Source organism: Balaenoptera borealis, assembly GCF_965194805.1.
Source record: "Balaenoptera borealis genome assembly, chromosome: 2".
Taxonomy (NCBI): domain Eukaryota; kingdom Metazoa; phylum Chordata; class Mammalia; order Artiodactyla; family Balaenopteridae; genus Balaenoptera; species Balaenoptera borealis.
Window position 1 is genome coordinate 101,081,520 of NC_138867.1, and position 19,871 is coordinate 101,101,390.

Genomic DNA, 19,871 nt, shown 5'->3' on the forward strand with positions numbered 1-19,871 from the left:
AGTAGTGATCTAGAAAGAGGATGGCATTTGATTTAAAAAGAAAAGGGCCTGATATGAGCAGTGTGTGATATTTCCTTTGTGAAGAATTTGGTGTATTATCCCCCTCATCTGAAGCTCTCCAAGAATCTGGGCTCCTTATTTGAAAAATGAACTATACCATTTAGAGTCAAGAAAGTATTCATTAAAGTTGAATGTCAGAAAGGAAACTTTACCAACAACTTTTAATGTTTTATCATTTAATATACGTATCGAGATAGAAATTCTAAGTGAGATTTGCTTTTTACATTTAATTTGTAGCTTACATTCAGTACTACAATTTGAAGTGATAGAAATTGAATATTCTGCTTTTTTTTCCTTCTACAGTCTAGAAATGAATTGTTAATAGACAAAAGATAAATGCCTTGTGGATTCAACCCATCATCTTTGTAATACAAGATACCTGCTAGAACTTTGATTATTGGAAGTTCATATTGCAGATGCTATTTCAGAAATCCTGTAAAGTACTTCTCTGATGCAAAAGATAAAGTTTTTGCTAAATTTTCTAGAAATAGTCTGATTTACATTCTACATTAAAACTAGAGTTTATTATTCATTTAACATATTTGAGGTCTTACTCAGTAAAGTGGAAAAACTGACGTTACCTAGGAGACATTGGTCACAAATATCAGAAAACTCCAACCCATCAGGCTTAATTAAAAAAAAAAAATTTAAATAAATTAAATTTCATACCAAGAAGACACATGACTCCAGGGATGGTGGTTCAGTAGCTAAATGATATAAGCGAGAAGCCAGTTTTTTTCTATCCTTGGTGTCTCTGTCAAACTGCCTTCATGATTGCTAAATGATTTCTGCAGCTACAGACATCACATGAGGACTCATAAGTCTCCAAAGAAGGAGAGCAGTCAGCTCCTTCTTGATTTTTTTAAAAGACTTAAAAAATCTTTTCTAGAAGCCACTTAAAAGTCTTCCCTTCACTTCTCATTGGGCAACATTGTGTCTAACAACTATGCCTAAACCAATCACTGGAAATAGAAGAGAATTACAATGTTAAGCTACTATCCATGGTTTACCCTGGACCAGGAAACATAATGCCCTTTCCAGGACTACATAGCATATAGGGGTGCACCTAGAATAGAATCAGGACTCTGCTATCAAGGAATTATGTACAGGGATTCAGCCTTTGTTAGGCGACAAATATTACCTCCACAAGTATTACAAATTAAACTAGGTCCTGGCCCTGAAGAATTTTACAGTCTAGTGTGGGAAACTAACAGGACAATAAAGGATTGTAAACAGTATCCCAATGTATACCACTAATAGGAGTATGTACCAGTTGTTACAGGGGTTATGAAGAGAAGCACTGAGGAGGGGCATATGATTTTAGATTGAGAGGAGAAAATGGAGATAATGAGGATAAGACCAGAGGCCAAATATTAATGCTGTGTGTTTATGACTGCAGTTCAGGAAATATGTTATGGTTTTCAATTTTTCAGTGCATTGTTTTAACAAATTGTGAAAGGTGTCTTAAAGATTTTTGTTGTTGCTTCAGTCACATTATAGTTTTAATTTTCAAATAAGATATGCTATTCTTGGAATATGTATGTACAAAGTGATATCTAAAGCTTCATTATAGCTTTAGAGTTTGTTATTTCATACCAGATGAGTGATTTATCAGAGTCATAAGGACAATGATGATAGATGATCATGATGTTATAGTCATGTTGGCTCCATTAGTTTGACTGTATGTGAAGGCATATGGATTGTAGGAAATATTTTATTCTGAGCTTTTGTTTTGGTATATTAAACATCATTAAGCATTACACAATAAATTAACTCCATCAAGGTAATTGCCAATTACACTGTCACATAAATAGCAGAAAATGTGTTGCCTTTTTCAGTTTTTCTGTTGTAATTATAATCATTAAAGGAGAGACAGAGTAGAAATGATGACATTTTGGGTTGTAGCTGATGGGAACATTTTTATGCTCATTAAATCCATTTGCAAGCAGTACTATGATTTCAGACATGTTGTAAAACAACAACCAGAAAAGCCAGTATTTTCTCATGAAATGCATGTTCCCAATTCTAAGTGAGACTAGGAAAACAGCATGATAGTTATAAGAGAAATCATTTAAATAGTCTCAACTTTCTATTTGTGGAAGTGTTCTAATAACAGAAACTAATGACACAGATTAAGTCAAGTTCCTTTAAAAAATTATTTTATCTTGATCTCCCATGTGAATTGATGTTAGGTGAGAATGACATACTGACTTTCTAACCGATTTGAAATCCCTAAAGATTATATAAAGTTCATGTAAAATAAAATAACTACCAAGGATGGTCTTAATTTGGAGGAAGTCGTGGCATGTTCTAACTAAAAAGTGAAAAACCCTGTACAAAGCTCTGTATATGGTAAAGGATTTTATTGATTAATTGCTGAGATATGGGCACAGAAATGGGGACAGTTGTTATAGTTTTTATTTTGTTGATATTTCATTTTGCCAACTGGGGGCAAAATAATTATTTATAGACATAAGATGATGACTCTTGCCTCCTGTCTCCTAGTCTACCAAATGGTGCCTCCATCTCCGTGAATGCCTCACACCAGACTCAGGACTCTAGCTTTCTGTCGCTACTTGCTTTACATTTCCACGGCTCTTTTTAGTTTCCACCATTCTTCTTGTCTTCATCTTTATTTTGCCATTTCCCTACCCCAAATTATAGTTTATTAGGTTACCTTTTGATCTATTCCCATTTTCTTTATCTCTTCCAAATGCAAAAAAACAATAATGCATCTTTCTTCTATGCATATAAGAAATTAAATTCTTCCAAGACTCTCATATGCTTTAATTCACAAAAATTCAAAGAACTGTCACTCTTTACCATATTTTTTTCTGGTTTTATCATCTTGCAGTAGAAATAGTTTTTTGAGGGAAGGAGGATAATCTATTCTCACTTCTCTTTTCCACTTTTTGGTCAAGGAGCTATCAAACAATGGAAATTTGGAAAATTAGAAATAATTGTAATTGTAGAATAATTGTAAGTGATAGAAATTTCTGCATTATGCACAATTTTACTGTATTTTTATGTTTGTTCTATATTTAGGGCAAATGTTTTCCCAAAGTGTGTCTTGAACAGTTTTGTGATGGATTTTTAATTTTTTTTTCTTTATTATTCCTTTACCTAAATGAACTGCAAGTGGCCTTTTTTGTAGTGAAAAGAGATGGACTATCCAAATACCCTATTATGTAGACTTCGTCAGTATGGAAAAGGAAGTTCCCATCTCTCAGAGAACTATAGTAATCTTCAGTTGTTAATTAATGTATCATTTCACTCCATCATCCTAGTTTAACATTTCAGTGTATAATTAAATATCTGTATGATTTGTTTATACCAAATATATATGAAAAACCTACCACACACCAGACACTGTTCTAAGATTTGAAGAAACAGCAACACACTAATAGATGAGATCCATCCTTCATGGAATCTCCATTGAAAAATCAACAAATATGTGTATAATATAATATCTGTAGCAATAAATGTTTTGAAGGAAAAAAAACTAAGTAACAGAGGAGCAGATCATCCTTTTTTTAAAATTAATTTTTATTGCAGTATAATTGCTTTACAATGTTGTGTTAGTTTCTACTGTACAGCAAAGTGAATCATCTCTATGTATACATGTATCCCCTCTTTTTTTGGATTTCCTTCCCATTTAGGTCACCACAGAGCATTGAGTAGAGTTCCCTGAGCTATACAGTAGGCTCTCATTAGTTATCTATTTTATACATAGTATCAGTAGTGTATATATGTCAATTCCAATCTCCCAGTTCATCCTACCACACCCCCTTTCCCCTCTTGGTGTCCATATGTTTGTTCTCTACGTCTGTGTCTCTATATCTGCTTTGCAAATAGGATCAGCTATACCATTTTTCTAGATTCCACATATATGTGTTAATATATGATAATTGTTTTTCTCTTTATGACTTACTTCACTCTGTATGACAGTCTCTAGGTCCATCCATGTCTTTACAAATGACCCAATTTCGTTCCTTTTTATGCGTGAGTAATATTCCATTGTATATACGTACCACATCTTCTTTATCCATTCCTCTGTTGATGGACATTTAGGTTGCTTCCATGTCCTGGCTATTATAAATAGTGCTGCAATGAACATTGGGGTGTAAGTGTCTTTTTGAAATATGGTTTTCTCTGGGTATATGCCCAGGAGTGGGATTGCTGGGTCATATGGTAGTTCTATTTTTAGTTTTTTAAGGAACCTCCATACTGTTCTCCATAGTGGCTGTATCAATTTACATTCCCACCAGATCATCCTTTAACCTTGAAATAGGTTATTAGAGCAGACCACTGTGAGTAGATATTTGAACAGAGAACCAAATAAGTTAAAGGAAGTAAACATGGCACTACCTGGGGGAAGAATATTGCAAACAAAAGGAACAATATGTAAAGGGCTTGAAGTGTGAACCAACTTGAGCTGTTTGGTCAACAAGTTGGTCAGAAGGCTGAAGCAGAGTGAGGAATTAGGAGGCGGCAGGAACTGAGATCATGAAAGGATCATGACTATCTGATTAATTTTACTCTTGGCTTCACTGTGATCTCCTTGAGGGCTGCACGTTTAAGTGATTTGTTTTTTATTCTCAAGATTTAGTCCAGTGTCTGAATCTGGTATATACTAGGTCTTTCAGTAAATATTTGTTGAAAAAAATTGACTGAGATGCAGGGGTTAAGGCCATTCAGATGTTTGGTCAATCAGAGCAGAATGAACAAAACAGAGCAGAATATTCAGGGGCCTCCAGCCGTGATGCAACTGAAAGATACTAGGTACCAGGAGACACTGCAAGAAAGAAGCAAGAGAAGTGAGTGGATGCCAGACCATAGAGGGCTCTTGGTACTACCAGGAAGAGCTAGGATTTTATTTTCTAGCTAAGCGCAGAGTTGATGGTAGGATATAATGGGATCAGGCTTTAATTTGGAGGAAAATCGGTCTGCTGGTAATATGACAGATGAAATAAGAAGGAGGGGTCATATATAATATAATAATATATAAAAGATATATTAATGTGGCAGAATATATGGGATTTCAAATATATTATATATTTGGGGTTAAGGAGAGAAGGTAGTCTTTGAGGTACCCAGTTTCCTGCTTAGGGACCTGATAACAGTGATGCCACTCATTGGCATTGGCATCGGAGCATGGAGATCAGATTCTGGGGATAGGGAACAATATTACCATTTATTGTTTGAATTGTTAGTTGTAGGTCTGGTTGACTGGATTTAAACAACAAGTAGGGAAAGGACTGTGTGTTATATCTTTGTCGTCCATTTCTTCTGGTATGATGACTTACACATGCAGTTCTTCATAAAATATTTATTAAGAATTTTACATATCAGCATCTTGTATTAGGTTCACATTATAAGCTTGAAGAAAGGGGGAAACAAAGAACTGTGTGATTGAAGTGGTATATAATTTCTTCTCATTTTTCCATGGGAGTAAAAAGATTACAGTGAAGAGTCTTAGCACAGAGCACTGAAAGGAGTTATCTGTTATCTTTGCCATATTGTCCATGAAACAAGATGATACAAAAATTCCCAAATTCATTCAAGGATTTATGGCACCAACAGATGCAAAAATCTTGAAAAAAGGATTTAGACACATTGCATTAATTATGATAAAAAAATCAAAACCCCAATGCACTGTTCTCAGTTTTTCAAGGTATGTAAAAAGGATCAAATATTTTTATTTCCCTAAAGAAGGTAATTTTCATCAACAAACTCTATTAAAACATCAATTGATTACCTAGGCTAGTCTAATATCAAATAATGAGTGTTTAGTTGCAATTCTTCTGACTGGTTTGTTAAATAAGTTCCTTTTACTCATGCCAAATATCTCCCTTCTGGGAAATTTGTCTTAATGTCTAGGTCATCTCTCCAAAATTATGGTGTTACTGTGCTCTATTTCACATAGCTGTGAAATGAAAACAAGGAGTCATAAAATTAAAATGGCTAATATGCTTTTTTAATATCATTATGTGACTAATGAGTAGCTATAACATCTCTTGTACCTAAAGCACTATATTTGTCTTTCATCCTGCAATTAAGGAGAATACACAATACCCTGGAAATGTATCATATATACAAAATATTGGACATTTAGTTGCCTGAGATGTCTACTGGTTCCAGCAATTTCACAGCTTTTCAACAAATTTAGTGTGACCTATAGTATATCAGGCACTGTGCAGGCAGTGGAGAAGCAAAAACAAATTATGACATGTTTGCTGCCCTTCAGAGACTATGTTTAAAAATATATTATTTTAATATTTAACACTTCTGTACTTATATTTCAAAATTGTTAATATTTTTTAAAATTAGGGATGGTTATGGCCACTTTAAATTACATTAATTGAAAAAAAAATTACATTTATAACATTTTTACTAATATTTCTTAGGATCAATTTAATTTATATCATCATTGATTTTCTATGCAGAGATGTAAGTCTAGATATAGATATATAGGTTTTTTCTCCTCACCAATATGTGTGGGATATTACTTAATGCCTTTTATAGCTTTGAGGGGAAATATTCCTTTTTAAATTTTCTCCTTTGACCAGACTTGTGTCTTGATGGCAGAAAGTTATATTTAATAATTTTATAATCAAAAATCTCTTCACTGTCTACAGCCAGCTGCAGCCCCAGTCTCACATCAGGCCTTCTGGGAGCCCCCTCTAATGCTCCCACGCACCCACCACCAGCATTCTGGGTAGCAAGCAACTTCTGTCCTTCCTGTGGAATTCTCCTGTTGGACTATGAACTCCTGTTCACTCTTCTGAGTGCTCAAGGTCCTAAAAACCAAACTGGACAAAAGTTATGTTCAATTATCTTTTCCTTGAATGAATAATATAGTGAGGAAACAGAGGAACACCTGTCATCTAAGGGAGGGACTCAGAGAGCTCCACCTGCAGCATATCCATAATCCAGTCTCTTTGAGATTTTAGAGTTTGGATAAGCTCTGATAATAACAACGTTTGGGGATGTCTTGGGAAAGGGGGAAGGCTTATTATGCTAAACGTATGTCTTTGTACTTGGCACTAAATTTGTTCATTTTGTGTAATTAAAAGTATCTTTTAGCCAGTCAGTGTTGAATATAGTGAATAAGAGAATGCCTTGGGCTTCATGAGATATCCGTAATTCTGATAATGCTTTGAATGTAACACATAAGGAAAGTTGAGATGTAAATAGTTCTTTTTTGCTAAACAAAAGAAGAGCAGAACAGAGAATTATCTCCTTCAGATTCAAACAGTATAATAATTATCAGTGGGTGTCAAGAAATCACAGTTGCACTTTTCCTCTGTGAGCCTTCTCTTGGCAGCGCAGCTGGAAGTGAAGGTTAGGGCTGAGCTGCTTAAAGGTCATGCGACAGGGGGCGGGGAGTGGGGGAATAGTAATGTTTCCACAGTGCCCTACAATTTACTGATTTTTTTTTTTTTTTTTAAGATAAATAAAAAGTACGTAAGTTAACAAAACTAGAATCTTGCCATTCTCTCCTGGCTCTTGGCAAACAAAAATGGCCGGCCAATGGGATAAGCAGCTGTCACCATTATAACTTACTATTCTGATTCTTATATATCTTAATATTTCTTAGTTTAATATGTTTAATGGTTTGTAGTTTAATATTTTTAATAGTTAACAATGGCTTAGACAGAGTAAATAATAACGGAGTACTTGCTGTTGGTTTTAGTCATTTGGGACATAGATTAATGGAGAAGCCATATCTGTTGACCTTTCTGACTGACATGTCCACTTTTTATGGGAAGGAAACCATTATATGACAGGTTTCCATAAACAGGGCTGAATTCAGGGCTTTCCATACTCAGAGGGCCCCTTTGAGAGTCTCCATGACAGCTGACTCGTCCTTCTACCCACTCAGCAGGAGCTTTGTTACCATGGTTTATAGGTGTCTCATTTTTCACTTTTGTTCTCTAAAACAATTCTTCCTATTAAATAGGTTAGCTGCTCATCAACCCACTAAAATTCCTCTTTAGCTCCAGAACACCACCAAAACTTAACCCTAACCAAGATCACCAATGGTGGCTTTATTGATGAGTGATCAGTGTCCTGTCCTGGAAATTGTCTCTTCCCTCGATTTATAAGACTTTACCCACTATTCCTTCTTCTTTTCTTTTCCTTTTTTTTTTTCTTGAGTTTCCTTTCTTCTTGCCAAATGTATCTGCTCCTCCAAGATTCTGTACTTGCCTCCCTTTGCCTCACATGTTACCTACTTTACCATGATAATCCCTTTCTGTTCCATGTCTTGAAACTCATTTACAAGCTAAATTGGTGTCTTCAGAGAAATACTCTCTTCAAAGTTCCAAATGTGTGTTCACCTTTCTACTATATAACTGCATTTGGGCATCCTATAGGCAATGGAAACCCAAGGTGTCCAAGACAAAATTCCATCTCCTCTCCACAAACCTGTACTGTTAATTTCTTTTGATACTTATCACCCACACTGCTATGCAGACACCCCTTGTAACAAGCCGTGAGAACATTGCTTAAACACTTTGAATAGTTTATCTATAAAATGAGAATAATATTTGCCTTGCAGAATTGCTGTGAAGAATATGTAGTGGATCTGACAAGTATAGTTGTTTTAAAAATAATATGTTTTATGTATCCAAACAAAACTAAGACTTCAGATGTCAATCCTTGTTAAAATATGGAGACATAGGAAAGAAGAAGTTGACTAGTAGAGTTTTCCATAGTTTATTTTAATAATCATTAAGAAAACTTTTAATATTTAAAATTCATGAAGTCAGAGATCAGGCAAACTAGTAATAATACAGGGAAAAAATCTGAAAATTATCTAAATGTCCACAAACAAGATTGATTAAGTAAACTATAGAATACTTATTTGATGGAATATTCTATTCAATATTCTATTGACAGTGGTGGGTCAGTGTTTATAATTTAACATCATATGAAGAAATTATGATATTGAATAACATGTATTATTTGGTCAAATTATGCATAAAAAGGGCACTACATGAAAATAAATTTCAAAATATATATTATAACTATATGTGGAAGCTGTACTAATTTTTTAAACACTATTTATTGTAATTTGCTTTTATAATTTAGAAAATTAAATAAAACTAGCAAAGCAGCGGTCTCTGATCTAAAAATAAGCATAAGTATTTAAACAGGCCACAATATTTTGAGGTAGTAGCAATAAAAACCCTATGTTTTTCAAAATGACTTTTTTACAGAGGAGCCTAGAAACATTTTGCATATAAAAAATGACACAAAAACAGCAAATGATTTTTTCCTCTCTTGTCCAGTAAGGAGGCAGTTTTTAAGTTATTAAGTTTTAATGAAACAATTAGGAAGTTAAGGGGATATTTTTACACTGTTGGCAAATCATACCTGTCCAGATTATACTAAATTCCTATATGGTCTCCCTATTTAAGCAGTAAAGGGAAGGGGATAATTTGGAATCAACTATGAACTTGAGATTTGCTGGTTTTGTTTTCTCTTGGGAATTCATGCTGACAGATTCAAGAAGAGCATTTATTCCGACTCTACAGGAAAACGCTTTATCTGTCTGTAAAAATGGAGTGTTTTTCATCTGGGCAGCAGTAACCTGCAGTCCAGGTTCTCACGTGCCTTATTTTTAACATTGTTTATTCTCACTATATTCTTGTAACAACCATTTATTACTGTTAAATCATTTGTTAGTGATTATGTTTGAAGCTCATATCAATTATTTGAGAATCTTATTACAAAGCTTATAAGCATTTTCAGAATGAATAACTGAAGCCTTAATTTGGTTCTTATATAGCAAAGAGTGCCTCAAGTACCAGGTGTTCAGTACAGCATTTATGCTTTTCCTCTACTGCCTGTAAGCCATTTCATTCTAACAGATGCTGCAGGAGGCTGTTCTCTCCTATTGCTGAAATCAGTGGGGCTCCGAGAGCGTATTTTGCAGATTCATTGCTCATGATTAAGTTCTTTTGAATTCTGAAGTGCTACAACGTAAAACTTCCTTTAAGCTTCCTAGAATTTATAGAAATCCCTCTGGGATAGGGAGATTTAAGCATGTGGATTGATTTCAGATAAGGATGGAGCCTTTATTTTTTTATAGCACCTGAAAGCCAGTATTATCATGGACATGGATGGTTTCTGAAATTGGACATTTCTGGATTTGTATTCAGATTCTGACACCCTCCAGCTATGTAGCCATAGGTGAATTTGTAAATCTTTCTAAGCCTTTGTCTCCTCATCTACCAAAGTGGTGGAATAACTCTTATTTCTTAACATAATTTTGAGAATTAAAATGAATTGACATATGAAAGCATCTAGCACTGTGCATGACAGTCATAAGATGTTCATTCATGGTTACTTGAGTGTCTAGTATGTGGCCAGTACGGCACTAATCATAGGTGATTCAAGCAGTCCTCTCTTTGCTGGGGTTTGCATATTTGTTTGCTTATTGTCTGTCTAGCCTTCATCACAAAGTTAGAAACTCTGTGAGAGCAAGTATCTTCTTTTGCTGACACATGGTTGTTTGACTGAATAATTGAATGAATGAAATATTATCTGATTTAAATCCTAAAGCTGCATAGTAAATGGCTACATGATAGGAGTGGAGAGGCTCAATGGGTATTTTTATCAAGGGGTAACATAAGCAAATTGGGAAATGAGAAAACAGCCTGACATCTGGGGAAACTGTCATCAGCTGGGATGTGAAGGGTAAGGTGGGGAGGAGCATTTTGTCATGGAGGGCTTCGCATGCTGTTCCAAGAAAGGAACTTTATTCTGTAATCCAGAGGCTTTCAATCTTTGCTATGGGGACCCAACTTGGCTCCTCAGAGTACCTCAGAACTGCCACAGAAATGAAGGGGAAGCCATGTGGGTGGGATTTAGCCTACAACTCCCATTTTTCTCCCCTAACTCCAGTATAATTTGTCAACCAGAACCATTTTTATTTCCATAACCTATTCTGAGTAATACCTTTAGGGCTTTGAGTACTGGCTTATTTTTAGAAATGATTCTACTTCTCTTCAATAGATAGAAATGTACTATTTTCATGGTGACAATGGAATATTTAGTGCAATAGAATGGTATGGAAACCATTGTATGCTTGGTAGATCTCCTAAGCAGCTCTCTAAAGGATGCATTTCCAGGATTCTAAGGTAGGTAACAGAGTTAATCATGGTACAACCAAGGTGGAAAATACAAGAGGCCAAAAAGATATGCAGCATTTAAGGTCATACAGACCATGAAGTGCTTGTGGAATACTCAGCAGTAGTTGTCCACCTGAAAATATAGATAGATGAATCTGAATCTTGGGAAAATTTCTGGGCTGAACACATAGATTTGAGTGTCATTTACATAAAGGCCAAATTATAAGAATAGATAAAAAAATCAACCTATGAAGATGTACAAACAGAAGAGCAGTGGGCCAAGGATGGACCTTTGGGAATGATTGGCTTTTCATAGACCAGGGTAGGACAGGGAGCAAGGAGATGAAGAAGAAATTGTAATTTTATGTGCAAAGACAACTAGGACAGTTTGGTAACAGTGGAAGCCATGAGCATGTTAAGTTTAAGAAGGGATGAGTAAGTGTGGAATGTAAGATGTCTGGTGGATTTATCAAATAGGGAGTCAAAATTATAATTCATACATATGAAAAATAAAATTATTATTTACCCTGAGATGCTTTTTCTAGCACTACTATATCATCTAAAGTTGACTTCTCATCTGCTTAGCAGAGAATTCTCTGCTCTTTTTATTGCCTTCAGACTCACTTATCCATATCCTTACACAGACTCAAAACTGTTCATATGGAGATTAGAGTTCATCCTTTTATCTTCTTTGAGGATGGAGATATCATTAAAACTTAAATTATACACGAATACAGCTTAGCGTTAAATGCAAACTCTTCAGCCGATTTTTAAAGTGTGGCATTTAGGTTTCACATTTGTGGGAAAGTCGAAATAAAAGATATACTTTATAATTCAACAGGTCTCAGAACCCAGCAAAATTCCTATGCATGTATGTGATAGAATATTTCCCTTGAAAATTTAGAAATCTACGTGGATAGCAGATACTTGTATTTAAAAGTGTACGGTAGACTAAAACGTGTTATAGATTCTGAATATAGAGACCAAGAATGGTGGATCACTCATCTTCATAAATGCCCTGTACATGCTCTTAAGCTATACAAGAAGCCTGGATATAATGATTTGGGACTGCTGTTCTTATGATATTTGGGGGACGCTGCTGTCACAGTGGGGTGCTGCATCTGGCTCACACCCGCTTGTAAAAGCCGATTGTGCACATCTTTTCTCAACTCTGCATCCAATCATGTCATTTGGTAGCTTGAAATTGGGTGTGGAGGGAGTATTGACCCCATGGATTTGTTTTGGTTTTTTCTTTCTGAAGAGCTAATTGTTAAAATGTTAAGAGCATATCGCTGGAGATGTATCACTGACAGAAGAGACAGGTAAATGCAATTGCCATTTATCTGCTCCTTTAGTAGGGCTCTTCTTATGCCCTGGTACGCTGAAACACAATTGCATAGGGCATATATATCCCCTCTGAATTTCCACAGCGTGGTCAATTTGAAGTGAAAACACATTATATTAGTAGTTAGACCCAATTCTGTTTGGCTGCGCATTCAAAATCCTGCACCATATTAACCTGTACAAGTTCATAATCACCTTTGATCCTACCATTCCAATAAACTGTTATTTTCATTATAGAACTTGTGCTAAATTTCTGCCTGTATTACTGAAAATTATTGAAATTTCTCATGCAGTATTCAAGAAGGTCTATAATCATGAACAGCATTAGACCTATGCTCAGCTCTCTCACGAATTACCTCCTCAGTAAATTTGTTATTATGCAACCGGAAAGCATCTATAGCTTTCAGACTCTAATCGGCACAGAACTTTTAGCATCCAGCCTGATTACCCAGCCTTCCCACAGTTTTCCTGAACTGGTTAAAAGGGCTCTATCAGGTCCTTGTTATCAATTATTTTCTTTCTTTCTCTCTTTTTATTTCACAGTGTATTCAATGTTTCCTTCGGTTTGGAAGAAAAAAATATGGAGCCCTTTACCAAATAAAGTGTGTTTACTATAGTTCAAGTACATTCAAGTATACTTAAAAGTTACATTTATTTTATTTCAACTTATATAATTCCTTATTTAAAATTATGTGTGTGTGGGGAGGGTGGATAGATTCTACTAATTCATTAATTAAACTGTCTGATTCCCTTTTATTTTCCAATCTCCTCTTACTTAATTTTGAAATTGTTTCTTTATATTTAGAGCTCTTTTTGTGAACCTCTGAGTAATGTATAGTCACTAAATAACTTTACTCACATTTTCAGTTCAAAAAGATTTTGTTTTCCTTTTTAATTATCTGTGCCTCAGTTTTCCCATTTATACATGTACTATCCTTTAGAAATTGTTAAATGTTTGCATATCCCAAACACATGTATACTGATTCTTAGAATGTGAATGGAGGACTTATTAGGAAGTAACTTATTAGGAAAAAAATTATTTTTAAAAAACTAATTATCAGTATTTGAGGAAATTAAGACTATATTCTCATAGAAGCTATTTCTTGATAGTTTTTGTCGCTCAATCATAGAAATCTAAAAAAACATAATGTTATAAATTTCATAAAAGTAACTAGGGGTTAAGGCTTGGGCTTATAACCCTTCCTTTTCTCTAATATTTCAAATCTACTAGTTTCTTAAGAATTGTGTGTTTGTTTATATTTTGAGAGACATGCAAGGGAAAAATTTTTAAAAACCCATCTTCTACACTTTGAAGATAGAATAACATGCTCTGAATTTCAATATTGATCTGCTTTTCCTGCTTTAAAATCCTTTTGTGTTTCAAGCTATCTATGCCTGCTTTAGCTTAGTTATATAGGGCATAATGCAGAGCTTCATGACTTAAAGTAGCTTAGAAAAAGAAGGAGAGGCAGTATAACAACAGGTAAAAACACTGGTTGTGTTTTGTTTTATTTCTCTTGAAAACCATAATTTTTAAATGATTAAAATACATTCAACCAAATGTCTGATTCAAATTGTTTGGGGAGATATGAGTAAGTGAGTGCTGAATGGTCATGTTTTTGTCTAGCTTCTAGTGGTTACATGCATACATCTCAAAAGGTAAATCTTACTTTAGAAAGTATTTGGTTCAGTTAAGCACTTTTGAATACCCAGGATAAATACAAGTGTGTTTTTAGAGGTTTGAACTTCAGAATATCCAGGCAAATAATGATATTATATACAAGTATACTAACTGAATACTGATGTTGGACAATGTATTGTAAAATTTTTTATAAGAACTCATAAAAATTGATACAGGAATTAGGGAATACATGAAAGAAACCAAGCCTATGAAAATGCTTCTTGGAGCAAAATTTGTACAAACTAGACATTAAGAAAGTATAGAGAATCACAGAGAAGAAGAAATGACCAGAAAAAAGAAAAAAAAAACAAACTTGTATTTATAGAAAATACAATCTTTCATAAAAAGTATAATGAAGAATTATTGACATTCTTGTTTAAAACACTGGGCATATCAGTAATACATCATGCAAGCTCCTAAGTATAACCGTGTGCCGATCTTCTCTTTGATTTAATAGGCGAAAATTAACTCTGCCGTTAAGGTAGAGGGTGAGGATAAAATGAGGGGGAACCGGCTAGCCTCATCCCTAGGTTTTCCAACCTAGGTATGATATCTTCACCATATTAAAAAATATTATATTTAGAAATTAATTGATTTAATATTATTACTTCACAACATTCTACTTTAATCCTGAGAACTTTGCTTTAGACTTTTCAAGTCATACTATTGATGAGTGCTTCCCAACTTTTGTCTACCTAATAAGTTGGATATCATCGTTATAACTGAAAGCAAGGGAATACTTTGTTTTTCTTATGATGTTTATAGTTTTATTTTATTTAATGTTTTAATTTGTAAATCGTGCCAAAAAATTTCAGAGAGAAATGAAGACAGTTCAGTAGTATGGCATAGAAAGTTAGGATTTTTATCATTTTTATTAAAGTATAGTGGATTTACAATATTATATTAGTTTCAAGTGTACAACCTAGTGATTCAATATTTTTGTAGCTTATACTCCATTTAAAGTTATTACAAAAAAAAGTCTATATTTTCCTGTGCTGTACAATATGGTCTTGTTGCTTACTTATTTTATACATTGTAGTTTGTGTCTCTAAATCCCATACCCCATCTTCTCCTCTCCCCCTTCCTTCACTCCACTAGTAACCACTAGTTTGTTCTCTAAATATGTGTCTGTTTTGTTACATACAGTTGTTTGTTTTATTTTTTAGATTCCACATATAAGTGATAACATAAAGCATTTATCTTTTTCTATCTGATGTATTTCACTAAGCATAATACTCTCTAGGTTCATCCATGTTGTTGCAAATGGCAGAATTTCACTCCTTTTTATGACTGAGTAGTATCCTATTATATATATAAATATATATGTGTGTATATATATATAATGTCTTCTTTATGTATCTGTTGATGGACACTTGGGTCGCTTTAATATCTTGTCTATTATAAATAATGCTGCTATGAACATTGGGGTGCATATATCTTTTCATATTAGTGTTTTCATTTTTTTCGGATATATACCCAGCAGTGGAATTGCTGGATCATATGGCAGTTCTATGTTTAGTTATCTGAGGAAACTCCATAATGTTTTCCATAGTGTCTGCACCAATGTGCAATACCACTAACAGTGTACTAGGGTTCCCTTTTCTCCACATCCTGGCCAACATTTGTTATTTGCAGATATTTTGATAACAGCCATTTTGATGGGTATGAGGTGATATCTCATTGTGGTTTTTGCTTCAAGAATTCACATGTCATCCTTGGGCAGGAGCCATGCTAATCTTCTCTGTATTGTTCCAATTATAGTATATGTGCTGCCAAAGCAAGCACTCTCATTGTGATTTTGATTTGCATTTCTCTCATGATTAGTGATGTTGAGCATTTTTTCATGTGCCTGTTGCCCATCTGTATATCTTCTTTGGAATAATGTCTATTCAGGCCTTCTGCCCATTGTTTTTTTTTTAATTGAGTCATATGAGCTGTTTATATGTTTTGGATATTAACCAATTATCAGTCATATCATTTGCAAATATCTTCTCCCATTCAGTAGGTTGTCTTTTTGTTTTGTCAATGGTTTCCTTTGCTATGCAAAAGCTTTTAAGTTTAATTAGGTCCCATTTGGTTATTTTTGCTTTTATTTCTTTTGCCTTAGGAGACAGTTCCAAAAAAATATTGCTACGATTTATGTCAAAGAGTGTCCTGCATACATTCTCTTATAGGAATTTTATGTTTTAAGGTCTTACATTTAGGTCTTGACTCCATCTCGAGTTTATTTTTATATATGGTGTGAGGAAATGTTCTAATCTCATTCTTTTACATGTAGCTGTCCAGTTTTCCCAGAATCACTTATTGTCTTTTCTCCATTGTATATTCTTGCCTCCTTTGTCATAGATTAATTGGGAATAAGTGTGTGGGTATTTTCCTGTGCTCTCTATTCTGTTCCACTGAGCTATATGTCTGTTTTTGTGCTAGTACCATGCTGTTTTGATTACTACTGCTTTGTAGTATAATCTGAAGTCAGGGAGCATGATACCTCCAGCTTTGTTCCTTTTTCTCAATATTGCTTTAGTAATTCAGGGTCTTTAGTGGTCCCATATAACTTTTCAGATTATTTTTTCTAGTTCTGTGGAAAATGCCTTGGGTATTTTAATAGGGATTGCATTAAATCTATAGATTGCTTGGGTAGTATGGACATTTTAACAATATTAATTCTTCCAGTCCAAGAACATGAGATATCTTTCCTATTTCTTCATATCATTTTCAAATTTCTTCATGAAAGTTTTATAGTTTTCAGAGTATAGGTCTTTCACCTCCTTGGTTACGTTTTTTCCTAGGTATTTTATTCTTTTGATGTGATTATAAATGGGATTGTTTCCTTAATTTTTCTTTCTGGTAGTTCATTATTAGTGTAGAGAAAAGCATCAGATTTCTGTATATTAATCTTGTATCTTGCAACCTTGCTGAATGTATTTATTAGTTTTAATAACTTTTTTGGTGACTTCAGAGTTTTCTATATAAAGTGTCATGTCATCTGCAAATAGTGACAATTTTACCTCCTCTCTTCCAATTTGGATGCTTTTCATTTCTTTTTCTTGTCTAATTGCTGTGCTAAGCCTTCCAATATTATGTTAAATAGAAGTGGTGAGGGTGGACATCCTTGTCTTGCTCCTGATTTTAGAGGAAATGCTTTTAGCTTTTCAGCACTAAGTATGATGTTAGCTGTGGGTTTTTCATAGACGGCCTTTATTGTGTTGAGATTTGTTCCCTCTATACCAACTTTGATGAGAGCTTTTATCATAAATGGATGTTGAATTTTGGCAAGTGCTTTTTCTGTGTCTATTGAGATGATTATGCGATTTTTATCCTTCCTTTTGTTAACATGGTGTATCACATTGATTGGTTTGCAAATATTGAACCAACCTTGTGTCCCTGGAATAAATCCCACTGGATCATGGTGTATGATCCTTTTTTTATAGTTTTGAATTAGATTTGCTAATATTTTTTCGAGAATTTTTGCATCTATATTCATTATTGAGATATTGGCCTGTAATTTTGTTTTTTTCTAATGTCTTTGTCTGGTTTTGGTATTAGGATAATGTTGGCCTCATAGAATGAATTTGGGAGTGTTTGACCCTCTTCAGTTTTTTGGAAGGTTTTGAGAAGGATAGGTATGCTCTTCTTTATGCATTTGGTAGAATTCCCCAGTGAAGCTATCCAGTTCTGTGCTTTTGTTTGCTGGGAGTGTTTTAATTACAAATTCAATTTCATTACTAGGGGTAGGTCTGTTCAGATTGGCTATTTCTTCTTGATTCAGTCTTGGAAAGTTGGGTATTTCTAGAAATTTGTCCATTTCTTATATGTTGTCCAATTTGTTTAAGACTTTTTTTAATCCCTGTGGTATCTTATTTGTCCTCTTTCATTTCTTATATTGTTTATTTGAGCCCTCTCTCTTTTTTCTTGGTGAACTTGTCCAAATGTTTATCAATTTTGTTTTTTCTTTGCAAAGAACCAGCTCTTGGTTTCATTTATCTTTTCTTTTTTCTTTCTTTTTTTTGGGGGGGGTCTCTATTTTATTTATTTCTTCTCTGATCATTATTATTTCATTCTTTCTGCTGACTTTTGGCTTTGTTTGTTCTTCTTTTTCAAGTTCCTTTATATACTAATAGGCTAGGATTTTTATTTGAGAGTTTCCTTGTTTCTTGATGTAGGCCTGTATCATTATAAACTTCCCTCTTATTTTATCTCAGTTGCTTTTGCTGCATCCCACAGATTTTGGACAGTTGTGTTCCTATTTTCGTTTGTCTTGAGGTATTTTCTGATTTCCTCTTTGACTCAAATTTTTTCCAGTAGCATGTTTTTTAGCCTCCATGTGTTTGTGCTTTTACTATTTTTCTTTGTGTAAAAGATTTCTATTGTTGTGATCAGAAATAATGCTTGATATAATTTCTATCCTTTTAAACTTGTTGAGACCTTTGGCGGCCTTGCATGTAATCACTCCTGGAGAATGCTCCACATGAGTTTGAAAAGAATGTGTACTCTGCTGTCTTTAGGTGGAGTGTCCTTTAGATATCTATTAGCCTGACTAGTCTCTTGTGTCATTTAAGACCACTGATGCCTTATTGGCTTTCTGTCTTTGATGTAAGACATTGATGTAAGTGGGGTGTTGAAGTACCCTGCTACTATTTATTATAGTCAGTTTATCTCTTTATGTCTTTATTATTTGCTCTATATATTTAGGTGCTCCTGTATTGGGTGTATATATATTGATGAGTATAATATCTTCTTCTTGTATTGATCCCTTTATCATTATATAATGTCCTTCTTTGTCTCTTGTTATAGACTTTGTTTTTAAAGTCTTTTCTGTATCATGTGAGTATTGCTACCCCCACTTTCTTGTCATTGCCATTTGTATGAAATATTTTTTTCCAGCTTCTCACTTTTGCCTGTGTGTGTCTTTAGTTCTGAAGTGAGTATCTTGTAGGCAGCATGTAGATGAGTCTTCTTTTTTTTTTTTTTTTTTTAAGAAATGTGTTGTTGTTGTTGTTGTTTTAACTTTGGGTTTATTTATTTATTTACTTATTCATTTATGGCTGTGTTGGGTCTTCGTTTCTGTGCGAGGGCTTTCTCTAGTTGTGGCAAGTGGGGGCCGCTCTTCATCGCGGTGCGCGGGCCTCTCATTATCGCGGCCTCTCTTGTTGCGGAGCACAGGCTGCAGACACGCAGGCTCAGTAATTGTGGCTCATGGGCCCAGTTGCTCCGTGGCATGTGGGATCTTCCCAGACCAGGGCTCGATCCCGTGTCCCCTGCATTGGCAGGCAGATTCTCAACCACTGAGCCACCAGGGAAGCCCCCGTCTTCTTTTTTACCCAATCAGCCACCCTGTGTCTTTTGATTAGAGCATTTAGTCCATTGACATTTAAAGTAATGATTCATAGTTATGTACTTATTGCTATTTTATTTCTTGTTTTCTGTTGTTTTTGTAGTTCTTCACTGTTCTTTTCTTCTTTTAGTTTCCTCCCTTGTGGTTTGATGCTTTTCTTTAGTGGTATGCTTGTATTCCTTTCAACCTTGTTTTTGTGTATCTATTGTAGGTTTTTGATTTGTGGTTACCATGGGGTTTGTACATGTTGACCTATAACTATATCTATTTGTTTTAAACTGGTAGTCCTTCAAGTTCAAACACTTTCTAA

The 19,871-nt window shown here is 34.4% G+C and overlaps 1 long non-coding RNA gene across 1 annotated transcript in view; it reads right to left on the reverse strand.

Annotated features, from left to right (window-relative positions):
• LOC309622631 overlaps positions 1-17,487 on the reverse strand; it is a 37,416-nt gene extending 19,929 nt beyond the window's left edge. Inside the window, exon 1 of the long non-coding RNA XR_014241046.1 lies at positions 9,709-17,487. This is a non-coding gene — a long non-coding RNA (uncharacterized lncRNA). The remainder of the gene's footprint in view (positions 1-9,708) is intronic.
• Between the last annotated feature and the right edge of the window lie 2,384 nt (positions 17,488-19,871).